This window comes from Sapajus apella, unplaced genomic scaffold (assembly GCF_009761245.1).
Source record: "Sapajus apella isolate SASKATOON/1434 unplaced genomic scaffold, GSC_monkey_1.0 scaffold97, whole genome shotgun sequence".
In the NCBI taxonomy this organism is placed as follows: Eukaryota; Metazoa; Chordata; class Mammalia; order Primates; family Cebidae; genus Sapajus; species Sapajus apella.
In genome coordinates, this window is record NW_022437037.1 from 1,711,617 (window position 1) to 1,727,407 (window position 15,791).

The following is a 15,791-nucleotide window of genomic DNA, read 5'->3' on the forward strand; positions in this document are numbered from 1 at the left end:
GTTTCACCATATTGGCCAGGCTGGTCTCAAACTCCTGACCTTGTGATCGGCCTGCCTCAGTCTCCCAGAGTGCTGAGATTACAGGCGTGAGCCACCGCGCCCGGCTACTTCTTCGATTGTTAACATTAGCTGATTCCTATATTTTTTAGCCAAACCTGTTAAGTTTGGGGATTTTTTCCCCCATCACTTTTTGTGCCCTGGTATAAATTATTTACCATAAGAGTTATGTATTCTTTAAAAGCCTGAGAGAACTCACTGGGAAAACCTTGTGGCCCTGGAACCTTTGGGTTAACTTTTTTTGTTTCTTACAGGGTTTTTAGCATACTCATCAGATATAGAAAAGTTTCAGTCAAAAATAGAAGGCAGTGCAAAGACAAGGTCAGAGCCTGCACCTTCCTGTGCAGCAGGTACTTCCAGAAATTTCATTTTGTATTCCCAGAAGTGGTCAGGATGACTCTGCAGCACATGAGGATCAACACCAGGAAAGATTGAATTGTGCTGAGAAACATGAATTGCAGTGAGAAAAGTGAGCAACAAGTTAGAGATTGCAGAAAACCAAAGTAATAAATTAAGGGACAAGCTAAAATTTTCTTCAAAAACTCAGCAAAAACAAAGGAAGATGAATGTGATGAATTGTTTCTGGGAGATGTCATGTATTTGTGTCACAGGAATTCTAAAAAGGAAGTGTGGGCAGATGTGAGAAAATGTTTGTAATAAGGACAAAAGCAGATTATGAAACCACAGCTATAGTATGAGCTCAATTGAGAGCAGCTGTGTGTGCCCCTGCACCTGTGAGTGTGGGCATAGCCACTGTCCTGGACATGGATGTGCTCTGTGGCTGAGGGTCCAGGCTCCAGAGGCCACAGGCCTGGGTTTAATCCTGGCTCTCACATTGAACACATATGAGTATTTGAGCAAATTGCTGAATATCTCCAGCTATGCCTCTATTTCTTCATCTGTAAAATGGGGCAATAATAGTACCTATCTCATAGGGGTGTGGTGAGAATTCAGGGAGCAATGGATAAATGTATGTAAAATGATTGACATTGTGCCTGACACAAAAGTCCTCAGTAAATGTTATTGTTTTTGTTATCATTATTATCAACCAAAATGTAAACTTTAGTTTTCTCTGAGTGTTAAGGCTAATAGATGATTTAAATTTTCTTCACTGGAGGCTAGGTCTAGTGGCATCTGCCTGTAGTTCCCGCTACTCAGAGGCTTAGGCAGGAGGATTGCTTAAGCCCAGGAGTTAAAGGCCAGTCTAAGCAATATAAGACCCTATTGGCCGGGTGTGGTGGCTCATATTTGTAATCCTAGCACTTTGGGAGTCTGAGGTGGGTGGATCACTTGAGGTCAAGAGTTCAAGACCAGCCTAGCCAACATAGTGAAACCCTGTCTCTACTAAAAATACAAAATTAGCTGGACATGGTGGTGGGCACCTGTAATCCCAGCTACTCGAGAAGCTGAGGCAGAAGAATCGCTTAAACCCTGGAGGTGGAGGTTGCAGTGAACTGAGATCACACCACTGCACTCCAGCCTGGGCAACAGAGAGAGACTTTGTCTCAAAAAAAAAAAAAAAAAAAAAAAAAAATTCACATTAAAAAAAAAGTTCTTCATTGGGCTTTCTGTATTGTCCAGGTTTTCTATAATGAACATGTATTAGGTCCCTAATTTAAAAAGCAGTGTTTTTTGTTTGTTTGTTTGTTTGTTTTTAATCTAATGATGTATTTGGAAAAAATCATTTCCCAAGAATATGGAGAAAGAGAATTGAACATAGTTCCCAGTGTAAGAGTGGAATGAATATGTGGCCCTGTGGGCCTAGCACTGGCTTGTTAATCTTGTGAGCAGAGCTGCTGGCAGCTGCTCTCAGCCTGCTAATCGGGTTCTTTCTCTGTCACGTGGATGGGAGACGGTTCACAGGGTTGCAGTTGTCTGCTGCTCTGTGTTGACAGCTGGTTCTACTTGTGCATAGCTACGTAGTACTAGGGCTGGAGAGGGAAGGTTTTGGGAAATTTGCATCATCTTCCTGACCCTAAGTCTACATGTTTTCCAAGCAGATGGTAGTTTGAGGATTTGATGAAACAGTAGTGACTGTAAATGAGTTGTTATTCTATAGAAACTAGTATGACCTGAAAGCTGAGAAAGATGAATTGCTTCTGCTTATTCAGTGAGTACATACATGCATATACTGACTTTATGGGCGGCATCGTTTGTCCACAGTCATCCTTTCCCCCTTTGTGGTTTGTCTAGCCAGGGGTTCTGGGGCCTTTGGGAGGCCTTCATGTTCATTTCTTCCAGGGCCCACCTTGCCTCCTCCCTTTCTCCTCACATAACAGCTCTAGCAGGTATTTATTTCAAATTACCAAAGTGAGTTGCTCTCACATAAGAAAATGCAAATATCCCATGCAGTTAAAAACTTGATTCTAGTACAGTAGAAGATGCTTGAAGGGTTTGGTGCTCTCTGCCATGCTCTCCCTCATGGCATCAGAGCAATACAGCCTACCAGACACTCCATGTGAGGGTCTGGGGAGCCACGTCTACTCAGTCCCTACATTGCTTTCCCATCCCACACAGAAAAAAAAAAATTCCACTCTTTACCTTCCCTTAAGGCTGGGACCTAGCCTTCCACCCCTGTCCTCTCTCACTGTTTCTTCTCCCATTCCTCCCCAGGCTCCTTCTGCTCCCCATGGGTCACCTTGCTGTTCTCAGGTATCCCATGGTGTTCCTGACTCGGGGTCTTTACCCATGTACTTCCTTCTGCCTGGGACCTTCCTCCCCTAGATACCTGCAGAGTGTGCCCCCTCACCTCATTCCTGTCTCTACTCTGTGCCAGCTTATCAGACAGGCCTGCTGAGACATCCCCTCCAAATATTCTCTACCTTCATCCTCATTCATGCTTTTTCACAGGTTTTATCATCATCTGACTCACTAAGATTTCTTTACAATCTCTCTCCTCCTATAGAAGGTAAGCACCATGAAAGTAAGAGCATGTTTGTTTGTTCACTGCTGCATTTCCTAAAACATACTTTAATTTTGGTGAATAAATGAATGTAGATATACTTTATAAACTGCCAATCACTGTTGTCTCTTCCTTTTTCTCTTCCTTCCTCCTTTATCCTTTCTTATCACCCCTTTCCCTTCTTCCAACACCATCATCATCATCATCATCATCATCACCACCGCCACCACCACCATCATCATCCAAGAAAGAACTAAAGATACGTCAGTCCACTGGCAACTCCCAGAAGGCTTAGACCTAGGCAGTGTCTATTAGGACTGCAACCTTGGGAAATAAAGCAGGAAAGTCCAGTTGTCCTTTTCGGCCTTGAATTGTGGTAATTTATGTTCCTGTCTGACTCACGGTGGAACCTTTTCAGCATAGTCCTGTACTCAGATGGCTCTCCATTCTTCCTTTCCCATTTTCCCTTCATCCCTTCATTCCTCCTCCTCCCTCTTTTTCTTCAGTTTTTCTTCTTTCCTCGATTCCTTTCTCTTTTTGTGTTTTTCTCCTTCCTGTTTTTCTTTCCTGTTTTTCTGCAGTTGGTCTTGTTCCAGGAAGGGTTTTGGACAGTGAGTTCCCCTGGCAATGAGTTCCCCTCCAGCCATGAGCTTTTCTGACTCCCTCAGTGCTAATACTCCCTCCCTTTGCTACCAGGGGACTTGTGTGCATTTGATTCAAGCCTTAACAGCTCTCCCATAGGACAAGTGTGTTTCCCTAAGGTCCAGTTGGTCATGATTTTCACATGATTACTCCATCAAAAAGTATAGAAGTTGGGCTGGGCGCGGTGGCTCACGTCTATAATCCCTGCACTTTGGGACGTCAGGGTGGGTAGATTATCTGAGGTCAGAATTCGGAGACCAGCCTGGCCAACATGGAGAAACCCTGTCTCAACTAAAAATACAAAAATTAGCCAGACATGGTGATGGGCACCTGTGATCCTAACCCCTCGGGAAGCTGAGGCAGGAGAATTACTTGAACCTGGGAGGCAGAGGCTGTAGTATACTGAAATCATACCATTGCACTCCAGCCTGGGTGACAGAGCAAGACTCTGTCTCAAAAATAAATAAATACAGAAGCACCTACTGGTCATGTGAAAACTGCTTGTTATTTATAAATGTTGACACTGATAGACTATAAGCAGGTTATAACTTTATAAAAATTTGGCATATTTGAGTATTTACTTCAAAATTTAATTTTTATAAGACTTACAATGTGTAATATGTCACCTACTAATTTTTTTTCTAAGTAATCTTGTACATGATAAATAATACAGGAGAGCGTAGGAAGAAAATCCTTGACCTTAGTCCCCTCCCCAAAGGTAAACTTTTTAAACTGTTTTTTCTACTGGTTACTTTTGGAATTTTATTTAGCACATCAAAGCCAAAACTTCTTGTTTAACCAGCTTTGTATGGTATCTTGTCACCGCTCACTTCCTATCCTTTTCCCTCCAGTTCTCTGCTGCCCACCTTCCGTTGATTACACTTTTACATTGCTACAACCAGACTCATCACAGTTTTCCTTAGGTGGACTCTTAAAGTTGAAAACCATCAAACAACACTTACTATTATAGCTACATAACTGTTATGCATAGTCAAGCCAAGTACTGTGCCAGAATTGTGCTTCATTCCCTAGTAACCCTGGGCTATTCAAAAGAGAATATGCCTCCTAAAACCTATAGATTTTATTTTCTTTTAATCCACTGATTGCTTGATACTGGGTATATATTACATTTTGATTTCTGTTATATTTGTTATTGCTTTTATTTTCCCCAGAGGCTTCCCTCCAGGAGCCCTTGTCCTACTCCAATTTCAACTAGTTGTTCTTTAGTCTTTTGCACAGCTGTTATTATAGGACCTCCTTTGCAATTTTCTATGATTGGACTCTTTCCATTTTTTTTCCTTAGTCATATTTATTGAGCTTTAATTACATCCAATAAAAATCACCTGTTTTAGTGAACAGTTTGGCGATTTTGAAAAAATTAGCGTTCTCATGTGGAAACCTTGTCTGTCAACCCCAAAAGTTCTCTGTGCCCCTTTGTAGCCAGTTTGCCTCCTGTTCCCTGTCCTTGGCAACCAGGGATCTAATTTCTGCCTCTGTCATGTTTACTTTTTCCAGAATGCCATGTAAATAATATCATAATACTTTCTTGTGTGATTTCTTTCACTTAGTATAAAATCTTTTACATTCATGTACACTGATGTATGTGTCATTACATCGTTCTGGTTTTTACTGCTGAGTAGTATTGGATTATATTGATGTACCATGATTTGTTCATCCTCTCACCAGTTGGTGGAAATCCGGGTTGTTTCTAGTCTGGGGAAATAGAGGATGAAGTTGCCGTAAACATGCACGTACAGCTTTTGTGTGGACATATGTTTGTATTGTGTAAATACCTACCCAGTGGGATTGCTGGGCCTACCAGTGGGATTGCTGGGCTGGTTAAGTGTGTGCCTAACTTGATGGGAAACTGCCCACCTGCTTTCCTAAATGGCTGTTCTGATCTTCCACAGCACCTGGAATTGTCAGTTGTGTGTGCTTTTTGCGATCATCTAACTATATGTGGTGTCCATTGTAGTTTAGTTTACATTTCCCTACTGACTAATGACGTAGAGCATGTGTTCACTTGTGTTCCCCTGTGTTTACTTGCCATCCATGCATCCTCCTGGTAAAGTGTCTGAAAGAATCTTTTGTTCACTTTTTTTTTTTTTTTTTTTTTGAAACAGTCTTCATTCTGTCATCCAGGCTGAAGTGTAGTGGTATGATCACAGCACACTGCAGTCTTGAACTCCTGGGCTCAAGTGATCCCCTTGCCTCAGCTTCCTGAGTAGCTGGGACTACAGGCAAGCCCCACCATGTCTGGCTAAGCGGTTTTTGTTTGTTTGTTTTCTAATTTTCTGTAGAGACAGGGTTACACTATATTGCCCAGGCTGGTTTCAAACTCTTGGGCTCCAGCAGTCCTCCTGCCTCTGCCTCCCAAAGTGCTGGGATTACAGACATAGTACCCTTTAAAAAACATTGGTGTATTAGTCAGGGTTCTCTAGAGAAATGGAACTAATAGGAGATATATATACACACACACATATATATGTACATATATATCTTCTATTATATAGATAGATAGATATAGATATACAGGGGAGTTTATTAAGTATTAACTCACAAGGTCCCACAACAGGCTCTCTGCAAGCTGAGGAGCAAGCTGAAAGCCAATCTGAGTTCCAAAACTGAAGAACTTGAAGTCCGATGTTTGAGGAGGTTAAGCATCCAGCACGAGAGAGATGTAGGCTGGGAGGCTAGGCCAGTCTAGTCTTTTCATGTTTTTCTTCCTGCTTTATATTCTGGCTGAATTGGCAGCTGATTAGATGGTGCCCACCCAGATTAAGGAGTGAGTCTGCCGTTCCCAGCCCCCTGACTCAAATGTTAATCTCCTTTGGCAACACCCTAACAGACACACTTAGAATCAATACTTTTGTATCCTTCAATCCAGTCAATATTGACACTCAATATTAACCATCACAATTGGGTGGTTGTTGACTTCTTATTGTTGAGTTGTAACCGTTCTTTGTATTTTACATACAGATCTCTTTTTTATCTTATCAGATATTTGTTTTACAAAATGTTTTTTCAGTCTGTTGCATTTCATTTTCTTAACAGTGTCTAAGTACATTAGAGGGTTTTTTCTAAGTTTTTGTCTTTTTCTTGTAAAGTCATTGTCCTTTATTACCTTGGTTTTCCTTCCATTCTGTTGACTTAACTCATATGCCTGGTGGCTTGTAGGTGTTGTGATTTTTTTCCCCTGGCTTTTCTCCTGGGGGGAGTCTGCCTGGGAGAGCCAAGTGGCCTGGGCAAGACACAGCAGGTTGCTCAAACTGTAGGATGACAGGGTGGGGACTGGTGTGCAGGGTACAGTTTTCCAACTGTCAGCAAAAGGAGGTGACTTTTATTCTGGGGGGTTCCAGCATGGAAGCCTTTAATTCTCCCATACCAAGTTTTGCCGGGGGGGTGGATGCTAGTAGGTAGCAGGTGGGGGTGCTGGCTGAGACAGTGTCCACTACACTGACCTTTCATTTGTCCTCCGTTCATTGTTCCTTAATGACTCTAAGTGAGGAGCCCTCAGAAAGCCTGACTTCATCACCTCTGTAGCCCCTTTCTGGCATAGTCTTGCTTGAGACTTTCTGTTTTCATTTAATCAAAAACTGTGCTGATCTCCAGCAGTGTATTGAAATCTTTCATCTGATGAGGGTAGTGCCCTCCACTCTGTTCTTGTTCCTAGTTTAGGTTTATCTTTTACTTCTGTGCTTTGTCAGAGGGGTCTTGGGAGTGATGTTAGGCAAATGTTTTTGTCAGGTGTCATTTGAACATGTCACCCATTTTGAAATTAATATGGCACAAGTTGTAGTGGTTTTGGATTTGTCACAGACACAGATGATGGAATCAGTTTCTCCCTTTTAAAACCTATTTTTAATCATAGACTAACTTTATTGTTCTCCCATATATTTGATTAATGGTCTCATTAAGGGTTATAGAAAAAAGATGATATTTGATTGTATTTACAGTGAAATATATACAAATACAAGCATTCATATTTTGTTAATAACTATTAGGAACTGCTGAAACTGCAGATTTTATCGAGGGGAGAATTAGTGATACTGGATGTGACCTTCCCACCTACCAGTGAATGAATGGGGCTTCCCTGAAAGAGATCAGATGAGTATTCTCCCCAATTAGCATATCCATAAACTATGGTGCATTTGCTACTTAAAAGAACCAAGAAGCTTCTTTGCTTCCCTTAGCCTGCTTTGTAGCCTCAGATTTTTCTGAGTTCTGACTTTTCTGACACCTAGAGCGTGGGCTCCGGAATCAGACTGAGATTTGAATCCCAGTTCCAGCACTTACTAGCCATGTGACCTTAGATGTGTGGCAATCGCTCTGAGCCTCATAGTCTCATCCATCAAGTAGAGATTACACTGGTACCTGTCTCATCATCTTGTTTGTGGATTCATTAAAGTTATGATATGTAAGGCCTCTAGCCCAGAGTCTAGCAGGCCATTTTAACACTGAGTAAACACTGATTCTATATATCCCTAAGTCTCTGCTCCTGGGAGAGCTCCCTATGTATCTGTGGACATTTTAACTCTGGATCCTACTATCTGTTTTATCTTTTAAGCCCTGCCTGTGTTGCCAGAGCCACTGTGCCCCCATTCTGGCCGTGGCAGCCTGATTCCTGGGGCTGGCCTTGACTCAGGTGTGGTGCTCTAAGAAGCCTACCTAGAATCTGCTTTGGTTTATTCCTTCCTGTCACCCAGTTTTCCTCTAGGCTGGGAGCCTGCTGGAGCCCTGGCTGAGGCCTGCAGTTCTGTTCTGGCTGTGGTGAGGATGGGCTCCCACCCCTTCTACCATCCACTACCTGTGTGGTCTGGGCAGATTAATTCATCTGCCTCTTACATATTTTTCATTTAGAAATTGGAGGTCAGAGCAATCATATCCACTGTGCGGATGAAATGAGATGGTCTCTGTGGAGTGTGTAGCACAGTTTCTAGCACAACCTAGGTGTTCAGTAAATCTTGCTGGTGCTTCCCTCTGGCTGGGCCTTGGCCCTCATCCTGGCACCATTGGAGTCCTAGTGTCCAGGGACTGCTCTCCTGTGTGCCTCCTCCATCTGATTCCAGGGGCGTTCCTGGCCTGAATTTTTAGCCTCTGCTCCCATGCTCAGCCCTGCCTTTCTCTGTGAGCATTACTTAATTTAATGCAATGTACCAGACATTTTTTTCTAAGCACTTTGCAAATATCGGCCCATTTAATTCCTACAACTACCTTACAAAGGAGTTGTTATTATTAATGCCATTTTTCAGATGCAGAAAGCCAGGCACTGACAGTTTTAAGTGACTTGTCCAGGGTCACACAGCCAGGGAGTTAGCCCTGTTCCTTGTAAGTCCTTAGCTATTATACACCGTGGCCTCTCTTTTTGTGACCCTTGTGTCGTCAGAGCTCACTCCTGAGACCAGAGCCAGCCCCTCTCCTGGATCTCAGGTGGGTAGCTTTCATGGAACTCTGCCACTCCTGCTTTGGCCTCGAGACCCCCGACTTCCACACGAGGAAGGTGTGGACATCATGTACCTTTGCTACTGCCACAGCAGTCAGTCCCCCAGGGAGAACTATAGGTAGAGAAGAATATAGACTTCCTTGTGGGTGACAAGGCATGGAAGTCCCTGAAGGACATGCCAGCCGCTCTCTGTTATTTGCCCATCTCCTTAGCCCATTCTTAACTCTGTCACAAGAGTCTAGGCCCTGAATGCCTTACTCTTCAGTCAGTCCCCACTCTGGTCAGGTCCCCAAAACTGGCACCATCTCCCCGACTGCCTTACTAGGTCACCTACCTCCTAGGGTGTTTTAGAATTCCTTTGACTAAGTGTGTAATTGTCCCACCAGTTCTTGTGAAGATTATTTATAAGCAAATCTGGCAGGTCTTTCCTGTTTTTTTTTTTTTCCCCCTGCCAGAGGGTGGGATGGGAAGAATGGGAGAAACATGGAGGGAGGAGGAAGAAAATAGCCACTGAGCACAGTGGTAATGTGCTGTTGGCTGGTGCCAGCCTGGTGGTGGTCCTGAGGTCTGTTGTAGTGATTTGTCCTTGAGAAAGTGTGTCTTCCATGTGGACGGGTTTGATGAATGTGATTTGGAGAAGAGTGTAGTGAGAGGCACATATGAAAGGGCCATGTGCTGACATCAGCTTCCTATGGCCTGATGGCCTAGATGCCATGGGGGTCTTCAGAGAGAACTTGTCACTCCCCAGTTCTCCTCCCCAGGTCTCCTCCCCCAGAGAGGACTTGTCACTCCCCAGGTCTCCTCCCCAGGAGACCCACTCCTCTCCCAAGGCCTTACCTCATGGACTCCAGACACAGTCAGGGTTGGGCCTTTCTCAGGCAACCTGAAGGCATCTGACTCCCAGACCCCTAAGCACAAAGCTGGTAGCTAGTGAAGTGAGCCTCATGGTGGTGTGGCCCAGAGCAGCTTTGAAGGGGCAGCTGAAACCAGTATGGATTCTTGCTTTCACCTAGGAATGCTTCCAGGTGGGGGTATTAAGACAAAGTTGTTTTTGCACAGTTAGGGATTATTTCCACAATGTCTTTGTGATAAATATCCTCCTTTGTCAGAGTGAATGTCTAAATGAATCTCATGTTGTTATGCGTTTTTTATTTAAGGCAGCTGGTCAGATACCCTTTTGTTTCTGGGCCTACTGATTTTAAGTTGTCTGTGGGATGGGATATGAAAGAAGGTATGGCCAGGAGGTACCTGGCTATCCTGAATGGGAGCTCAGGAGAGAAACTTGGGCTGGACACAGACATGTAGTTGAAGCCACAACAGTCAGCATATGTGATCTTCTAGGGAGAAATACAGAAGAGTGTAGAAGATAACCTTGGACAAGTTGAGGTGGAGATTGTGTCAGAAAAGAAAAGAGCAGCCAGAAAATAAGACTGAGAGTGAGGGCCCTGAGAGGTGGGGAGAAAACAGGAGAACACAGTGTCCAAAGGCAAGATAGAGGGCAACAAATATGGCAGGACCAAGAGTGACTGGTGAAGGGGTGCCAGTTTCCTAGTTGGGAAGTTGTCATGGGGGAAGAAACAGTTACAGGGGAGCAGGGAGCAGGAAAGGCAGGTAGGAGAGGAGAGCAAGTTTAAGACGTTCTGTGAGGGAGAGGAATGAGCATGAGCTGGGGGGGACAGGGATCTGGGAAAGGCAGCTTTTATTTTTGTTATTAATATTAATGGGAGAAGCTTATGCACATTAAAATGCTACAAGCAAGGAGAAATTGGAGAGGAAGAGGTGAAGATACAGGGGTGACAGAGGGCATCAGAGTGTGATCTCTGAGAAGGCAGAGGGGTGGGATGGGGCCAGGAAGAGAGTGAAAGAGGCCCCTTTTTCATTAAAGCCAGAAGGAGGGAGAGGATGTAAGGACATTTAAGTTTGGTGGCAGGAAGTTTTATTCTTATAGCATCTGTTTTTCCCTGATGAGCCTGAGAAACACCCTGGTGACAGGAGGAAGGTCTCAGAAGCACCTGGTAAAGGACTGCACAGGTCTTAGTCCCCTTACATCCAGTCGAGATCAGCCCCGAAGTCAGGGCTAGGGACTGCCTGGACAAGATGTGGGCCTCAGTGCCCATGGGAAGGTCTGTGCAACAGCTGCTTGGGCAGCTAAGCAGCTCACCATGGACCCAGGGCTACCAGGGCCTTACTGGCCTCATCCCAAACCCTTGCCTCCCTTCTAGAATCAGTCTGTCTCCTCTGGTCAATTTTAACTAAATCATATTCAAATAGGTTCCACAGCATGGACCTTTTTTAGACATTAGTGACTGGGAAAGTTTTGTTCTGTTACTTCACATTTTTCTAAACCCACTTAACACAGATGGAATCTCTTGTAATCCTGTAAGGCCAAACATAGAAGAGGAACTGCACCAAAGAGGCCAGGCCCAGGACTTGTTTTAGTACAGATAGAATGGTCTTATTTTTTCTGATGCTGAATTTGGGAGGTCTTGACACTGAGGGCTCATGCCTCATTCATTCAACAGAGGCTGCTTGAGCATCTGCTGGCAGCCAGGCTCTGTGCACCAGATGTCACCTCCCTTGTCAGGCTCTGCCTCCTTCAGTCTCCATCACAATTCTGTGGAGTTAGTTACAGCATCTTCATATTTAGTAGTGAAGGAAATGATGCCAAGAGAGGTGATTTGTCAGGAGTTTCCCAGGAAATAAGTGACATGGGCTGGGATTCAGAGCAAGGTCTTTTGGCTCAAAATCCTTTGCTCCTTCCATTTTATCAAAGTACCTCTCAAATATAATGTTTTACTCTGCTGATGTTTTAATTTTAATTGTTATGTGCGGGGGATGATCCAAGATGGCCGAATAGGAACAGCTCAGGATTGCAGCTCCCAGTGAAAACACAGAGGGTGAGTGATCACCACATTTCAAAACAAATTTTTACTGCCCACAGACCGGGAGATTTCTGGGTGGAAAAGTGCCATGAGTCTCCAGTGCAGCTGTTTCAGCCAGCGCAGTGGGTCTCCACACAAAAACTCACACAAATCTGGGTGCCATTTCAACTGGCGACTGGAATGCCTGGGAGACAGAGTCGCCCATTCAACTGAAAAAAAAAAAAAAAAGGTGGGGGGGGGTGGGCGCTGAAATAGGGAGGAAGGTGACCTGGCTCGGCTGGTCCGACCCCCACAAAGACCAGCAATCTGAAACACCCTGGATTGAGTTTCACAGCAAGCACAGCTGGACTTGGGTCCAGCTCTGTGGGGGGAAGGGTGTCCGCCATTACTGAGGCAGTCCACCATTACTGTGGCAGTCCGCCATTACTGAGGCAATCCACCATTACCGAGGCAGTCTGCCATTACAGAGACAATCTGCCATTATTGAGGCAGACTGCCATTACTGAGGCAGTTCTAACTGTACCCCCGTTAACAAAACTGCAAGGAAGTTCACACAGCAGCTGGACAGAGCCCACGGCAGCTCAGCAATGCCTCTGCTGGCAGATTGTTATTAGGCTACCTCCTTGCTGCACAGGATATCTCTGAAAAAAGGCAGCAGAATGACAGGAACTTAAAAATAAAGCCCCACCTTTCCCAGCATAGAGCACCTGGGAAAAAAAGGCAGTTATGAGTTCCACTGCAGCAGACTTAAATGTACCTGCCTAGCAGCTCTGAACAGAACAACAGAGCTCACAGCTCAGCACTTGAGCTCCTATAAGGGACAGACTGTCTCATCAAGCAGCTTCCCAAACCCCCGTATAACCGAAGAGACACCAGATAAAGGAGAGCTCAGGCTGACATCTGGCAGGTATCCTTCTGGGACAAAGATAACAGAAGAAGAAACTGGCAGCAAATGTTACTGTTCGGCAGCCACCACAGGTGATCCCCAGGCAAGCAGGGTCTGGAGTGGACCTCCAGCAGTCCTGCAGCAGGGAGGCCTGCCGTTAGAAGGAAAACTAAGAAACAGAAAGAAATAACTTCATCAGCAACAAAAAGGACGTCCACCCAGAGACCCCATCTGAAAGTCACCAACCACAAAGACCACAGGTAGATAAATCCACAAAGATAGGAATAAACCAGCGCAAAAAGGATAAAAATACCCAAAACAGAATGCCTCTCCTCCTCCAAGGGATCACAACTCCTCACCAGCAGGGGAACAAGGCTGGATGAAGAATGAGTCTGATGAATTGACAGAAACAGGCCTCAGAAGGTGGTAATAACAAGCTTCTCTGAGCTAAAAGATCATGTTCTAACCCAATGCAAGGAAACTACGAACCTTGAAAAAAGGTTTGACAAAATGCTAATGAGAATAAACAGCTTAGAGAAGAGTATAAATGACCTGATGGAGCTGAAAAACAACACGAGAACTTCGTGAAGCATACACAAGTTTCAGTAGCCGAATCGATTGAGCAGAAGAAAGGCTATCAGACATCGAAGATCAACTCAATGAAATAAAATGAGAAGGCAAGATTAGAGAAAAAAGGAAAAAGAAACGAACAAAGCCTCCAAGAAATATGGGATTGTGGAAAGACCTAATCCACGTTTGTTAGATGCGCCTGAATGTGACAGAATGAATCCAAGTTGGAAAACACTCTTCAGGATATTATCCAGGAGAATTTCCCCAACCTAGCAAGGCAGGCCAACATTTAAGTCCAGGAAATGCAGAGAACACCATAAAGATATTCCTCAAGAAGAGCAACCGCAAGGCACATAATCGTCAGATTCACCAGGGTTGAAATGAAGGAAAAAATGCAAAGGGCAGCCAGAGAGAAAGGTCGGGTTATGCACAAAGGGTAACTCACAGCAGATCTCTCAGCAGAAACTCACAGACTCACAGCGGATATCTTGGCAGAAACCCTACAAGCCAGAAGAGAGTGAGGGCCAATATTCAACATCCTTAAAGAAAAGAACTTTCAACCCAGAATTTCATATCCAGCCAATCTAAGCTTCATAAGCAAAGGAGAAATAAAATGCTTTATGAACAAGCAGTTGCTGAGAGATTTCGTCACCCACCAGGTCTGCCTTACAAGGGCTTCTGAAAGAAGCACTAAACATAGAAAGGAACAACTAGTACCAGCCACTCCAAAAACTTACCAAATGGTAAAGAGCATTGAAACAATTAAGAAACTATGTCAACTAACGGGCAAAACAACCAGCTAGCATCAAAATGGCAGGATCAAATTCACATGTAACAATATTAACCTTAAATGTAAGTGGGCTAAATGCCCCAATCAAAAGACACAGACTGACAAATCTGATAAAAAGTCAAAACCCATCAGTGTGCTGTATCCAGCAAACCCATCTCATATGCAAGGATGCACATAGGTTCAAAATAAAGGGAGGGAGGAAGAACTACCAAGCAAATAGAGAGAAAAAAAAATCAAGAGTTGCAATCCTAGTCTCTGATAAAATAGACTTTAAACCAACAAAGATCAAAAGAGACAAAAAAGGGTATTACATAATGGTAAAAGGATCAATGCAACAAGAAGAGCTAATGATCCTAAATATATACTCACCCAATACAGGAGCACCCAGATACGTAAAGCAAGGTCTTAGTGACCTACAAAGAGACTTAGACTCCCACACAATAATAGTGGGAGACTTTAACACTCCACTGTCATTATTAGACAGATCGATGAGACAGAAAATTAACAAGGATATCCAGGACTTGAGCTCAGACCTGGACCAAGCAGACCTAATAGAAATCTACAGAACTCTCCACCCCCAATCCACAAAATATACATTCTTCTCAGCACAACATCACACCTACTCTAAAATTGACCACATAATTGGAAGTAAATCACTCCTCGGCAAATGCAAAGGAATGGAAATCATAACAAACAGACTCTCAGACCACAGTGCAATCAAAGTAGAACTCAGAATTCAGAAACTAAGAAACGCACAACTTCATGGAAACTGAATAACTGACACTTGAATGTTGGCTGGATAAACAGTGAACTGAAGGCAGAAATAAAGATGTTCTTCTAAACCAGCAAGAATAAAGGCACAACGTACCAGAATCTCTGGGATGCATTTAAAGCAGTGTCTAGAGGAAAATTTATAGCAATAAATTCCCACATGAAAAGCAAGGAAAGATCTAAAATCGACACCCTATTGTCAAAATTGAAAGAGCTAGAGGAGCAAGATAAAAAAAAAAAACTCAAAGTCTAGCAGAAGACAAGAAATAACTAAAATCAGAGCAGAACTGAAGGAGATAGACACACAAAAAAACCCTTCAAAAAATCAGTAAATCCAGGAGCTGGTTTTTTGAAACGATCAACAAAATAGACAGACCCCTTGCCCAATTAATAAAAAAGAAAAGAGAGAATAATTAAATAGATGCAATAAAAGACGATAAAGGGGATATCACCACAGATTCCACAGAAATACAAACCACCATCAGAGATTACTACAAATAACTCTATGCACATAAACCAGTAAACCTGGAAGACATGGATACATTCCTGGACATTTACACCCTCCCATGCCTAAACCAGAAAGAAGTCGAAACCCTGAATAGACCCATAACAAGAGCTGAAGTTGAGGCAGCAGTTAATAGCTTACCAACCAAAACAAGCCCAGGTCCAGATGGGTTCACAGCTGAATTCTACCAGACATACAAAGAGGAGTGGGTACCACTCCTTCTGAAACTATTCCAAACAATCCCAAAAGAGGGAATCCTCCCCAGATCATTTTATGAGAACAACATCATCCTGATACCAAAACCCAGCAGAGACTCAACAAGAAAAGAAGACTTCAGGCCAAT

General features: G+C 43.6%; 1 protein-coding gene across 16 annotated transcripts in view; it reads left to right on the top strand.

Annotated features, from left to right (window-relative positions):
• The window catches only part of RALGPS1 (Ral GEF with PH domain and SH3 binding motif 1), a 377,570-nt gene that overhangs the window by 146,655 nt on the left and 215,124 nt on the right, over positions 1 to 15,791 (top strand). The window lies entirely within an intron of this gene.